The sequence below is a fragment of the Fukomys damarensis genome, unplaced genomic scaffold, assembly GCF_012274545.1.
Source record: "Fukomys damarensis isolate Sample0158 unplaced genomic scaffold, DMR_v1.0_HiC HiC_scaffold_12, whole genome shotgun sequence".
NCBI classification, from domain to species: domain Eukaryota; kingdom Metazoa; phylum Chordata; class Mammalia; order Rodentia; family Bathyergidae; genus Fukomys; species Fukomys damarensis.
In genome coordinates this window covers 42,376,409-42,391,369 of record NW_022900924.1, presented here as the reverse complement: position 1 = coordinate 42,391,369, position 14,961 = coordinate 42,376,409, and the positions used below count along the sequence as shown (strand labels likewise).

At 41.7% G+C, this 14,961-nt stretch overlaps 1 pseudogene; it reads left to right on the top strand.

Moving 5' to 3' along the window:
• Positions 1–702: 702 nt before the first annotated feature.
• On the top strand, positions 703–11,244 carry LOC104862474 (annotated as a pseudogene).
• The last annotated feature ends 3,717 nt before the right edge of the window (positions 11,245–14,961 follow it).

Below are 14,961 nucleotides of genomic sequence, written 5' to 3'. Positions count from 1 at the left end.
GGGGCTGCTGTAGACCAGCATTATTCTAGGCATGAGAATACAGTGAATAAAGCAGAAAAAAATCCTCCCTGCTTTCATGGAAACCACTGTAGAATGTGTTAGGTGAGGTAGATACAAGAGAGGACAATAAAGCAGGACGGGAAGAGAGAGTATGACTCGTGAGGCGGAGGAAGGTGCCGTTTCACAAAGAGCTACTGTAGAATGTGTTAGGTGAGGTAGATACAAGAGAGGACAATAAAGCAGGACGGGAAGAGAGAAAGAGTATGATTTGTGAGGCGGAGGAAGGTGCCGTTTCACAAAGAGTGTCATGAGGAGGAGAATTCGGGCAGAGACTTGTGGGAGGTGTGAAAGCATGGCCCAAGGACCCTGAGGGGGTGACATTTCCAGAAAGAAGAGCAAGTACAAATGTCCTGACAAAGGAGAGATGCATAAGAAGGAAAACAGAAGGTGCAGAGGTCAGATGGTGGCTGAAACTCACATCACACAGGGAATCTCACCCCTAATAGGGAAGAGGTTCCGTCTGAAGGAGTAGTGATTGGGCACCGGGTGGGTGAGGCTCAGGGAGAACTTTCTCTTTTACAGTGAGCTAGATTATAGTTTGCTGATTTGCTGATGGGAATGATGATCGAGTAGAGGAGACAAAGAGCGGTGGTGTTGGGGAAGGGCAAATCACCGCTGCTGCCTTTAATTAGGTGAGACGGAATGGGGTCTAGGACCCAAGGGCGCCTTCGGTGGGGCTGCAGGCCCTTCCTCCGCAGTCACCCGAGGAAGGCACAGCGGGTGGGTGTGGACACAAGCAGGTGATGTGTGGGCTGTCAGGGCTTTGTGGGAGTTCTCTGTAGTTTGCTTCCAGCTTTTCAGGGAAGTAAGAAGAAAGGAAAATTGTGTATCAAGACTGAGGGGCCTGGAGAAACCTCCTGAGGTCCACTGAGAACAATCGCTCTGTGACAGGGCCAGGGACAGACTGACGTGAAGAGACCATCGCAGCTGTGCTGGGCAGGCGTGGCTAGACCTGGCGAGGACACGGAGAGTCCAGGCATGCTCTGGACGGGGGACGGGCAGAACTTGCCCGCTCCTTGGGAGTGAGGGTGAGGGAAAGGGAGGGATTAAGAATAATGCTGTCTCGTGGAGCATCTTAAGGAGGCAGTGCAACTGCTTCAGCTGAATGGAGAGGAAGACCTGGGAGTTTTTATTATTTTGGTTGAAACAACCAAGGTTCACTAGAGCCCTTTTTATTTTTCTCTAAAAATTCCTCCTAATAGCCTGATGATTTTTGATTTTAAAACATCGTGGCCAAAAACAGCACAAATAGTTTTGAGAGGCTGTTGCTGCCAATCTCTGAGCTCTGTCAGTGAGCAGTACAGTCTCATTTTGCAGGTGAAGGGCCCCGGAAGGTTGATGGAGCTAATTACACACGTTGGTGGAGGGGAAGGCGAGGCAAACCCTGCTTCCTTAGTGTAGAATAATGAAATGCACTTTATATCTTAGATTGCAGAGCGTTCAAGCTTATTTTGTTTTATAATGCCTAGGACAGAATTTTATGCAAATAGATACTTTAGAAATGCATTTGACAATGATTCCGCATGATGCATTAATTGCCATTGATTGTTAAAAAAAACTCTTCTAAATATGTATAAAGGAACTTAAAATCTTGGCAGCCTTTAGATTCTAGCTGTTCCTAGAAAAGTAAGTGTTTGCTGGGGCTGGCATCTCTGCTTTTAGTAGAAAAAAATGGGAAATCCCTTTAAAGCCTTGGTTTATTAAATTTTACATGGGATCTTGATTTTTCATTTACACCTAACTCATAAAAGTATTGGACACTGGGGTTTCATTACTACATTAAAAAAGAGAAGTTTCCTATTTTGGTTACTCTTATTTCTGAAACATGACAGCTTTCTCTAAAAAATGAACGCTTTCTCGAAAAAATGAACAGTGGCAAAGTCCTAGAAGCAGTTCCTATATTTTTATTCATTGCCTTTGAATTGTTCTTTTGTTGTCAATTTAAAAAATATTGTGATGGTTGATTGATTGTGTCAATTTGAGTAAGAAACGCCCAACTAAACTGGCTCAGCATAACTCTGGGTGTGGAAGACCCACCCTAGGGCGGACGGGCACCAGAATGCTACACAGGGAGACGAAGAAGGCAGGCTCGCTTCTGTTTCTTCAGAGGAGCTCAGTCTTCGCCTTCACCTTGGTCGTCCTCTCCCGGCTTCAGTGGGGACTCCAGCCTCCAGCCCCCACGCCTTAGCCTTCCTTCCAGACCCTTCGGCCTCCTGATAAGGACTCGCACCAACACTATGGGGAGCCCCAGGCCTTCGAATGGATCCTTTGGATCCCAGTGCACAGGCAGACCCCTGCACTCTCCCACACTCGACTCTGTGGGTGGCCTTAGTAAGCCAATTTTGTTACTTCTTGTACATTGGTGTATCTTGTCTTAAATCTGCTTTCTTTAGTAAGCACTGGCTGATACGAATGTATTTACTAAGCTTTCTCTAACTGTCTAGATTATTTCTAGGAAGGCTTCATATTTTCAACTCAAACATCAGCCCTCTGAAGGCAGGAAAGAGTCTCCTTCCAAACATGCTTCATGCAACGTCTGACATAACACACAGCAGTGGTTGGTGAATGTTTATTGAATAAAGAATATTTCAAGTCTTTAAACCTTAGCATCTTTTCATTTATTAAGTACATTTTAAAAAGTCATTTTCCTCCGGGGATTTAGCTCAGCGGTTCGGTGGTCTGCCTTGCAAGCACAAGGACCCAAGTTCAATCCCTGGTACCAAAAAAAAAAAAAAAAAAAAAAAACCCAAAAGTAATTTTCCTCTGTGTGCAAACATGTATTACAGAACCTCATTGTCTTTGGATTCATCGACCTCTGACAATTCACTATCTAATTAATTAATCATCTGATAATTAAAATGACCTCCTCTTGGCTGACACTGGATCCCATGAAAGGTTCAAAGGAAATCGGACACGTCCTTGTGTGCTGTGCTCCACTGTAAGACACTGCTGCTGTTTATTGCATTACGTCCTATCCGAGCGCACTGTGGTAATGTCAAGTTGCACAGAACATAGCCACAAATTAAAAAAAAAAATCCAGCCTACTAGATTTATATATAAACTCAGCCATTCTTCACCTTTCAAAATGGTGGGCTGGGGATTTAGCTCAGGGGTTCCAGTGCCTGCCTCACAATGGGCAAATTTGGCAAATTTAGCATCTCTTGTCCACCAGCACATCTAGGACAGCTAATCCTGAGATGAATTCATACTCCTGAACTCAGCCCTTCCCTCCGTCTCTAGTTGGAAGTCTGTGTTAAGCCACTCTGGACAGCACGGAGCATTATGCAGCTCACAGGTCTTTCTTGGTCCTGTACTTCTGTGGTGAGTTCTGCAATTGGCCTTAGTTCTCACCGTGGAAGGAAATTAGAACAGAGAACCTTAATTGGATTTCGGATGCAACATTTTTTCCCTCTGTCTCCGAAAGTGACCAACCAGAATTAGATTGGTAATGACAACAGTGCCAGAAAACCCAAGTTTCATAGCCTTTATTTAGCTTTCTGTATTCAGGACAGTTTTGCAATGGGAACATTATTGCCTTGATATTTGTGGACACAATTTTGGTTCCAAAATGCTGTACTGATTTTCAAAATGTCGCTCGGTTCTGTGGCCCCACCGAATATAGTGCATCCATTGAAGTATAATATATTTTAATACTGCATGTTAAACATTTTAATATATGGTATGCATGGGGCTTAGCTCATAATTATAATTTTTGCTTACTGTAATTAATGTCTTGTGTTATTATGGAACAGTATGGAGTTGAGGGAAGATGTAACACAGGAAAAGTGACCTATAGTTGACACGCTGTATCCCTAATAAGCTACAGATGACATGGGTCTCTTCTCAAAGGGGATATTGGCTTTTGGTATATAATTAATAACAAGAAAACTGTATCCTGACTTTGAGGTCTGCAGTAGCATCCTGGAACAAAAAGGGCCATAAATTAACATCAATTATGTATTAAAGTTCCAATTAACCTGGCTGACACTGATATACTTTAACAAGGCACATTTAGATAAAAGAAAAAAAAAACTCTCTAATTACTTGGAACAGGACCTTCTGACCCATTCTGCTCTTTTATGCCAAGTTCAGCCTGGTGAACCGATGAGTGGGAAGGGAGTCCATACAAGGTGACCATACAACACCAGGAGGTGGTCCCTAGGGTGCCCGCGTACCACAAAAGTACTTTATTGTATTTGGGTTTTGAAAAACAAATACAGCCACTGAAGGCCACGGGCATTCGAAAGTTGGAAATGGTGATGCTCTTTGAGATTTCCCTCTAGAACCAGCAAGGCAAATGTTTAAAGGGAACCCTCTCGCCCACCCCTTACTCTGCCCAAACCCGCTTTTGACACATTCTGTAGGAAGCAAGCGCTGGGGTCCCAGTTCCTTCTACATTTCTCATCCTCCCGCTCCTGCTCCTCATGTCTCTGGACAGCCTTTCTGCTTTGCATTTGATTTGGGAACCGCAGTCTGGTCCCTGATCCCCATCTGTTCCCCAGGTGGCTTTTTGGATTTTGTTCATCTCTGTCTTCTGTCCACTGCCCGGGCATCTTGCCTGCTCAGTTCTCTAGGGCCTCGTATTCCTCCTGGCCCGTTGGCTTCATCCACAATTGAAATGCACCTTCTAGGCTGCACGCTGCCTACCTTGGAGTGTTTTTTCCTCTGGAAATACAGAAATAGTGGAGGAAGGTGTTCACTGAAAGGATGGGAGAAGATGCAGTGATTCTGGGTGACCAGAAGCGAGCTTGGAGCAAGACAGACCCGAGAGCCGAAAGGAGACAGGAGGGAAAGACACAGCAAATAAAATAAGTGATTTTTGGTGTCACATTTTCATCTTTCTGAAGATCATTACCAAATATGTTACGGTTTTTTGCTTTCCTGCCACGATCTTCCTTCCATTGCAAGGAAGTGCCCGTCTCTGCACTTGGTCCTGGGCCTGTGCTGTAGCCCACCCTCCTCAGTAAGTGCAGGCCATCGTCTCCCTTGTCTCTCTTGCCTTTTCCCCAGCCCGGCTTTCCTGCTCACCCCGCTCCCGCTGCCCCCACCAAAAAGGCACGAGACAGAAATGCTTTCTTCCAGGCTCTTCCCTGCCTACATCCTAAATGAGACCGACTTTTTATAGACATGAATGAACTCAGCTTTTAGCCAAATATGAAATAAAAAAATCAAGAGAAGCATCTAAATAAAGCAGAATTTCTACTTATACATTTGGGTAAATATATCCGAGTTCTTTCAGGGCCACAGATATGTGTGAATAGCTACTTAGATCTATCTAAATACTAAGTAAGTATCTAGAACAGATGCTTATGAATAGAGACGAAAGCCATATAGAATTTAAATGTTGCAACATATGCGGCCAGTGAAATTATCCCCAAGTATAACGCTGTTTTGGGTTTTTTTTTCTGCTTCAAAGGAGAGTGATAGTAAAAGCATAGGGCATAGGATGTTGCTGGCACAGTTTAAGTGGTTTGAGCTGAGCTGGATGGGGAAAGGCGGCTGGCTGCCTTACAGCCAGGCAAAGAAGGCCCCAGGAACAGTTTCTGAAAGCTGACTTTCTGCCCTTAACCCATTTCGGCCTATGTGCTCAAGCCCCAGGGCTTCCAATAGTTTCCTTGTTTCCACTTTTGTGTTTTTCTGACCTAGATCTGATAATCTAAGTCTATCCTCTGTAACCCTACTTACTACTACCTTTGTCTACTTCATCGGAAGCCTTCGTTCAAGGATAAACAGGAAAGTCGCACAAGTCTCCAAATGGGAAGATCAATTTATATGAAGAAGTAAAAAGAGTTCGAGAGGCCTTGTTCCTTCCCTTTGAAACATGAAAGCCAGAAGACGATGGAATGTAGTATCTACAGGGGCCTGAGATAAATTATTATAATCTGGTTGATATGGGGGCGGGGAGAACGAGAGAGAGCCACAAACCCAGGAACCTTTGTCCCAAACAACTGATACAAACTGCAGACTGCCACAGTCTCTCACCTGGATGACAGCAGGAGCCTCCTGAACGGAGTCTGTTCTTCACACAACAGTGGGGCGATCCTTCTGAGAGCAGTGGTCTGATGTTGTCTCTTCTGTGCTCAGGGCCCCGGAGCGATTCCCCTCTTCCCCTCTGACCCTCTCCCCCTTTGCTCACACCTTGCCCGAAGCCCAGAATGAACTTGGTCTGGTCACAGTCGCTCCCTCTCATCCCCAGGTCTTTGTTCATTTGTTTATTATTTTACCAGAGAGGGCTTCTCTAGTTCCTAGTGCCATTCCTCATCCTTCCCTGTCTTCCTCACTCTGCTTATTTCCTACTTAGTACTTAGTCTCACTTTACTGTGTCTCCCCACCCCTGGGGGTGCTGGAGATGGAACTCAGGGTCTCGGGATGCTGGGCAAACACTCTGCCACTGAGCAACACCCCCCGTTTGTTGATTGTGTCTTTTCTGCCCTAGAACGTGAGCACCATCATGTGAGAGCACCATCGTGTTTGTTCACTGTTCCACGTTGAACCAACCCTTGTGGAGTGCGCACCCTTTGTCCACGAAAGGCAGGCGTTCTGTACGCAGCAAACAGGCTCTCCTATTATGGAGGGCAAAAGATAGGTGTTGATATGTAGGGGCTGGGCACTAGATTGCTCAAATATCATTTAGTTAAATTCTTGAGAAGATCTTGGAAGCACCTAAAATTCTTGTTAAAGAACAGAGTCTCAGATCCCAACCTGGATGGGTAGAATCAGAATTTTGGGGAGAAAATTCTGGGATTTGATTATTTCAAATGAATAAATTGGATATTTCCAAAAGCCTCTTGTATTTCCTACCCTATGGCAGGTTTGAAAAATTTGTGAGTCTTAAAATGAATTAATCTGATAGACTTTCTAGTAACAACACTAGCAGTGTATCTGACTGCATATCATCTATCTATCCATCTATCTATTTATGGCAGGTTTGAAAAATTTGTGAGTCTTAAAATGAATTAATCTGATAGACTTTCTAGTAACACTAGCAGTGTATCTGACTGCATATCATCTATCTATCCATCTATCTACCTATCATCTATCTGGAATTTAGCAGGAAAATTTTAATACACATCCTATATAAGGATTCTTGAAATAGAGCAGTTTTTGTCTCATCCATTCTTTAAATTGCTTATTTTCCATTACAGTTTCAATTACAGTCAGTCCAGTCGTGCTTCAATACTAAGTTCCTTTTAGCAGCAGACAGATGCAGCTGGAAATGCATAGACACGATACTGTACTTGTTAAAATGAGCTCATCTGTTCATCTTACTGGGGGGAGGAAGGGAGAGGAATTAGATACAGGAGTCTTACAGGCATTTCTTATGTAAGACACACTAGGAGTCTGTGCCTCACATTTGGTATAAGGGAAAAAGTACCCTCTCCTCTGATTTTTTCTGAGAGCATCACTATGTTACAGCCTGGCACCATAACTGATGTTTACATTGACTATACACATTACAGAAAAAGTTAACTGAGTTTACAATACTCAGTTTGAGAAGGCAGGCAATTGTCAAAATGCTTAAAAGTGGTTAACATAAAATACTGTTTGATAATTGTTGTGACTTTTATCTAGATGTCCCCAAAGCCTCATGTACTCATGGATGGGGCTTTTTGGAGGTGACTGGATTATGAATGTGCGATACTAATTAGTCAAATGAAAGGTATATCATGCATATATATTCTATCATTTATCTTTCTATCTACCTATCATCTTTCTCTTCCTTCCTCCTGCCTGCCATGCCTTGGACTGTTTCTCCTCTGTGATGCCCCTCTGCCGTGCCACCCTATCTTAGAACAGACAACCATGGACAAAAACCTCTGCAAACTCTGAGCTAAAATAAACCTTTTCTCCTTTAACTTGTGGGTGTCTGGTATTTTGTCTCAGCTATGAGAAAGTAACTAGGACAATAATTAAAGAAAACAATTGTTTGGAAACTATAGTTATGGCAAAAATTAATTCTTGGGTATCTGACAAGTAAAATATTATTGCATGAAATAAGATCCTTGGAAATAAGGTGCATGTACATTTCGTGGAGAGGTAAACTACATAAAGACACGAAATCATAAAAGAGCAATGAAACTGTTCTTGTACAAGTTACCTAACCCATTGGATCCATCGAGTATCCGCACCATTGGAGTGGATATAACAACCCAAGTCTCCCAGGAGGTTTGAGGGTTAAAGGAGATAATTCACACCCTTAAACAGCATACAACGCCACTAACAGGGAAAACAGAGGCTCCAAGAAAGCAGTAGTGGCAGAAGATCAACATAGCCAGGGTGGGTTCTTATAGAGGTGGAGAGATCAAAACTTGCTCTTGGAGAAGAGGCGACCGGCTGAAGGTGAGGTCATAAGAGATAAAACTGGCCAGGTAGATATACCCTCTTTGTAGTAGAACATAGACATAAATGAAGAAGAAAGAGAATATGATTCCATGATTCTAAGAGTCCATGATTCTACCCCCTAGTGATAATTGCTTGTAATAACTTTGGTGTGCTTCTTTCTAGTTATTTTGTCCCTAGCAGATATTTACTTTTATAATTGAAATCTAATTTGGGAAAATAGCATATGTACATTTTTGTAACTTGTTCTTAAATATTTCCTGCTACATTTGTCAGTATTTTTGCACGCCATTATAATTCTTCAGAAGCAAAGTTTGTGATGGTCACATAATATCACACTTTGTGGCCTTGCTGTTAGTGTATTATTTTTAAATTTATTTATTTATTTATTTGGTATTGGGGATTGAACTCAGGACCTCGTGCTTATGAGGCAGGCGCAGTGCCACTGAGCTAAATCCCCTGGCTATACTTTTATTTTTATTCCTCTACCATATAACACTAGCACAAGAATGATTTTTTAAAACTCTGATTTTTTTTTTCCTCTATGGGAGAAATTACTAGAATGACAGCTTGGTCTAAAATATGTGGATATTTTTATGGTTATTAGTATATTCTGCTAAATTGCATTACTGAAATGTGCCAATTTATATTTCCACTAGCAGGAATGAGAGCATGCATTTTCATTCTACTCTTGGCAGAAAAATTAGGACTCAGTGGAATTCTTGATCACAGGAAGTGCTGTCTGGCAGCAAGAGTTGGAGGGATGGGAGGAAGAGGCGTCAGTGCCAAACAGCGATTGCCAGGTGCTGTGACCGGGGCTGGACCTCAGTGACCCCACTGCTGACAGAGAAGAAAAAAATGACATCTAAGAAATTCTCCCTCCTTCCGTCCTTCTGCATGCCTCCCAGCTTTTAAATAAACTGCTTTCCTACTTTACTTCTACTAAATTGTAGAAAAGTTATTATAGAAATGGAAACGAATTAGGATTTTATCTTTTCCATCTTTTTCAATATATCAATATATTTTACAAGTATTTTCACATATTAAGTATTCTTTATAAAAACAAAAACATTTCCTTTCACTGATTTACAAATTTATCCACTTCCCATTGATAAATAAGACAGATTTCCTCTGACTTGTTTTTACAGTTATATATAATACTGCTATAAATATCTTTGTATCCATATTACCTTTATTTCTGACATTGATTTTAGCTGAAAGGAATTATTGAATAAATGTTATAGACAGATTTTAGGCGTAAGAAGCATTTTCAGTGGATCATCTCCACACTCTCCCACCCCCACCCAGACACGAAACTGGAACAAATGAAAATAGTCCCCGTGTTTTTAATTAATTGATTACGACGTTTGCAGCACATCATGTTTATGTTCCTTGTGTGGAGTTGGTAATGTGTATAACACATCACAATTCCTTCTTAAATCCCCCTTCTCTCCCCTTTGTCCCTTCCCTCCTTCCTTGATCCCCTTTCCATTTGACCTAGCAGTTTTTGTTTTTTGTTTGGTACCGGGGATGAACTTCAGTCCTTGTGCTTGCAAAGCAGGTGGCAGAACCACTGAGCTAAATCCCTAGCCCCTGGCTTTCAATTTGAGAAAGATCTGTCTTTCTGCTTCCTGTGATCTCTCGTTTATTTTGCTCTTTATAATTTGGGTTGCTCATACAAGAGAAACCAGGAGCTATTCAAGCTTGTGTGTCTGATCTATTTCACAGAACCTTATGGTCCCTCTGTTTCTGATCTGGAAGACTGGACAAGACGTAGGAATTCCAAGGAAGAACTGCTTTTGGAGGCAAATTGATACTTTTAATTTTGAACATAAACTGAACACATAAATGAACCTAAATGAAAGTGAAACTAAAGGAATAAGTTATTTAAAAAAGCGCATATAGTCAATACATTTTGTAAACATTATTGACGTTTTGTATCCTCTTATGCACACTAACCAATAACATAGAAACACTTAGGCCACTATTTCGTAGCCTTCCTATTGAAACATATTATTTCTTTCAAAAGCTCCTAGCAGAGAAGGCGGGTGGGAAGCACCTGCGGTGGCCGCCTGGTACCAGACTCTGCAAGGCCCGTAACATCCATGCAGGCGGGACTGCCAAGCTCAGAAATCTTTCCTCCAGAACCCACGCTGCTCCTCCTCGGGGGACGTGGTCCATGGGTGCAGGGCCGCTGGCGGCTGCTGCCTTGGCACTGGTCCTGGCCAACACAGACATGTTTCTGTCCAGGTGCCAAGAAGCCACACGGGAGTATCTGGAAGATAGAGACCTGAAAACATTGGAGAAGGACTCAAGGACTTTCAAAGCAAAGGAAATGGGAAAAGAACGGAGCTGTGACTATGGCTGTGCGGAGGCCAGGCTGTTTCCTCCGTCAAGAGGAGGCTACAGACCTGTCCTCCCTGAAACCCACGCTGGATAAACTGGGCTCCTGTCCTCCCGGAAACCCACGCTGGATAAACTGGGCTCCCCTCTGCGCTGTGTTGAAAGAGCAGGTCCACGGGAGTGAAAGACTTCCAGCCTTATTTCAAAGGAGAAATCTTCCTGGATGCACACAAAAAGTTCTACAGTCCACAGTGAAGGCAGTTGTTGTTCGTGGGGTTCATGCACCTGCGTGTGCGGTGCAACTTCTTCCCGGCCTGGAGTGGAGGCTTCTCCGGACACCTGAAAGGCGAAGGTGTCATCCTTGGTGGAGTTTTTGTGTTGGGATCAGGAAAGCAGGGCATTCTTCTCGAGCATCGAGAAAAAGAATTTGGAGACAAAGTAAGTAAATCCGAAGCTGCTAAGAAGGTCAAACCCCGGAGTCCAGCCTCAGAGAGCAAATGATCACACACACGAAGGGGCCAGCTGTGGCTGCCGAGGGTACTCCCTCGTGTTGCTGGGGAGTTAGAAACCCGCTTACACCACATTCTCACCATGGCTTATTAATACATTGGAGTATTGTTTTCAGTGTAGGCCCAAAGGCAAAATAGGCCCCCAAACAAGACTGACAAAAATCTAAGAAACTACTGAAGGAAAAGCCTGGAAAATATGAGGTGGGAAGTTGACGGCTGCACCTCACTACCAATATGTGTTTGAACACTGTTACTTGAAATTTTTATTTATCAAATATATAAGACTGACAAAAATCTAAGAAACTACTGAAGGAAAAGCCTGGAAAATATGAGGTGGGAAGTTGACGGCTGCACCTCACTACCAATATGTGTTTGAACACTGTTACTTGAAATTTTTATTTTCATCAAATATTAAGAAAAGTTGGAGCAGTGTGGCGGGGCACAGCTCAGCGGTGCAGCACTTTCTAGCATGCGTGTGCCCCTGGGTTCAACCCCCGCACCACAAAAAAAAATAGAAATAAAATACATTTGAAAATCTAAGAAAAGATGATGATTGAATTAAAGGGTAGAAAATATAAGGGGTTTGGCTTGAGAATTTTGTTTTAATGACTTCTGTAATGTCAGAGTAATATTCGTATAATGGAATGGATGCGCTATCAGGTTGTTTGATAAAGGTAAATTATAAAGTATTGTCTTCCATTGTAGTCTCAGATATTTGTTTCTAGAAGAAGTAATCAGCTCTGACTTTAATAAAATTATGCATCAGAAATCACCTGTATCAACAAAATTTTCTGACAAAACTAATAATAAAAATATTTACCAAAAAAAGAAAAAGCTCCTAGCAGAAAAACTGCAGGGGGGAAAAAAACGTACTTGAGATTTCATTCTCATTTTAATTTTATGCTTATCCTATCTTTCAGCCCATCTTTTAGGCAATCATTACTTAATAAGAATATTAGCGTATGTCATTGTGATTGTTTCATTTGTGAATGAAGGAACTATCTTTTTCTCCATAAAGTATCTAATTACGAAGGCTTTGGCCAATTAAAAACAGTCCAAGAAACTGATCTGTTCCAGTTTCCCAAATGAGCTGGAGCTGGCCTAAAATTCAATTTATCTTCATGCAACTTGGACAAGTCATCTTCTTCAATGCTGTCTTGACTTTTCTCCCCTCTCTTTTGTATTTTTAAAAATGGAAAATAGAGATTTTCTTCAGAAGAGAACAAAAATTTAAAATTACAAAATTCTCTTAGTTTAAAAGTTTCTTAGTAGTATCTTAGAGACGTATCACCTTATGAAATCACAGTTGTGAGCTACACCCCCAGCTCCCTTTTAAACTTTTTCGTTTTGAAATAGAGTTCGCTCCGTTGCTAAATTGCCCAGGTTGGGCTTGAACTTGTGGCCCTCCTGCCTGTCTCTACAGTGCTGGGTTTACAGGTGTGTGGTACTGTGCCCAGCTAGACTTGCTCCTTTTTGAAGGACTGAATTGGAGTCTGAGTGGAGTATAACTTCACTAAATACAATATCATCATCCTTGGCAGTTGAACATATCTCAGCATTTGCCGGCGCAGGAACTACTGAGCCAAATCCCTGGCCCTGTCAGCATTTTCATTCTGATGTACCACATATCTTAGTAGGCAGAGAATAAAAACATGGGGAGCGCCTTTCCTTTCCTCCATTATTGAACTAATACTGTGGTCATTTTGCTTCATGGTTTAGAAATAAATCTTGTGTGAATTGGTGACCATTTTCTGGTATAATGTAGAGTTCTAGTAGGCAAGAAGGGAAAAGTTTGTCTATTTTCTCTTAACGTATTCATTTGGAAATATGTATTGGATGCCTTTCAAGTTTCAGGCACTTTGTTACATGATGATAAAATGTTCAACTATTCTGAATAATATAACCTTTTATCATTGTATAATAACCTCTGATCTCACATTATGTTTGTCTTAATTTTTGTTAGATAATATAGTAACTGTAGCTTTCTTTTGGTTGTATTTTTCAGACTTACACTTTTCCTTCTTTTTATTTTTAACTTTTAAAAGTCTTTTTTTGTGTGTGTGTGTGTCTTTTGTAAACACATTTGGATCTTTGTACTATTTGTCTTTAAGCCAGTAAGTTGAATCCACTTAAATCTGTTTATTTATTGATGTGTTTTTGGCCTGTTTTCATTTTTCCCTTGCTTCTACTCTTCTGTTTTGGCCCATCATACTACCCTGATTGCTAAGAATAGTAAGATTGTCATTCTGTTCTAGTGCTTTTCAATTTGCTATTAATCAGGATCACTTGGGAGATTTTAAAAGTTATTAATATCCAAGCTCCACCACAGGGATTATTTTAAGGCCTCAACCGTGGCATGGATGAAGGTGTCTTTGAAAATTTCCCCCTTTGAAAAGGTGACATACGATGGGTACTTTTATTTTGTTTTGTTTTTTGGTACCAGGGATCGAACTTGAGTCCCCGTGCTTGTGAGGCAGGCGGCGGAACCACTGAGCTAAATCCCTGGCCTGATGGATACTTTTGGATATTGAGATTTTTCTGTCTTCCTCCAATGTCACATGATAGCCATTTCCAGAACCTGGAGAAGCTGCCTGTATTCACTGTAATACAGTCTTAGAACTAATATTATTGAATATTCTTTGCAAAAACAGATCTTGGTAGTTCTGGGTGGTGAGGTTCCTTGCATCTGTTAAAGCTGATGGTCAACAGTAGTATAGTCTCTGAGTTGACAGCACTCAGAGTGGGACCCTTGCACCACTGGCATCAGCAGCACCCAAGAACTTGGCAGAAATGCAAATTCTTGAGTCTTTCCCCAGACCCTTGAAACTAGAAATCTGGTGGGGAGTTTTATGAGTGATTCTGGGAGCCGCTGTTGTACATCCAAGAGATTTTTGTTGTTTGAGTTCCTGAAGAAGATAGGAACATTCTCTTTGACAATTGGCTAATTATGATGAAACCAAGAGCAGGGCAATCAAATTTCAAAAAGGGAATACATTATTTGGCAGGTAGTTCAAGAGTTCCCCCCGATCCATGGGAATATGTTGCAAAATCCTCCCTCCTCCAGGGATGCCTAAAACTTCAGGTAGTACTCAGCCTTACATATACTGTATATTGTCCTTCTATACCTATGATACACGTTCACTTTTTTACTTAAGAGAAACTTTTTATGGCTTGTCTCTGGTGCACTGGAGTTTCCAGCATCACTACTTTTGTGCATGGGGCCCTTTTTAGTAAAGAGTTCCTTGAACACAAGCACTGTGATGCTATGATGGCTGATTTGATAACCAAGGTGTCTACTCCATGGCTAAGGGGCAGACAGCAAGTACAGCATGGATATGCTGAACAAAAGTGTGTGCTTCACATCCCAGGTGGGGTGAAGAGGGATGGAGCAAGCTTTCGTCATGCGTTCAGAACGGAGTGCAACTTAAAGCTTGCTGTTTAATTTTCGAATTTTCCATGTAATATTTTCAGGCCAAGCTTGACTTTGGGTAACTGGAATTGCAGAAAGTGAAACCACAGATAAGGGGTGATATTATTTTATCATATCTATAGATTTGTATTTTAATTTACTCAGAACAGCACCAGTACTCAGGCTAAGCTTTGTATTAGTTTGCTTTTCTTGAAATTGGAAATTAAGCCAAATGAGAGGGTCAAAGGAAGAATTGTGAACAAATCATCTAAGTGGCATGTGGATTTGTTCAAAGTTACT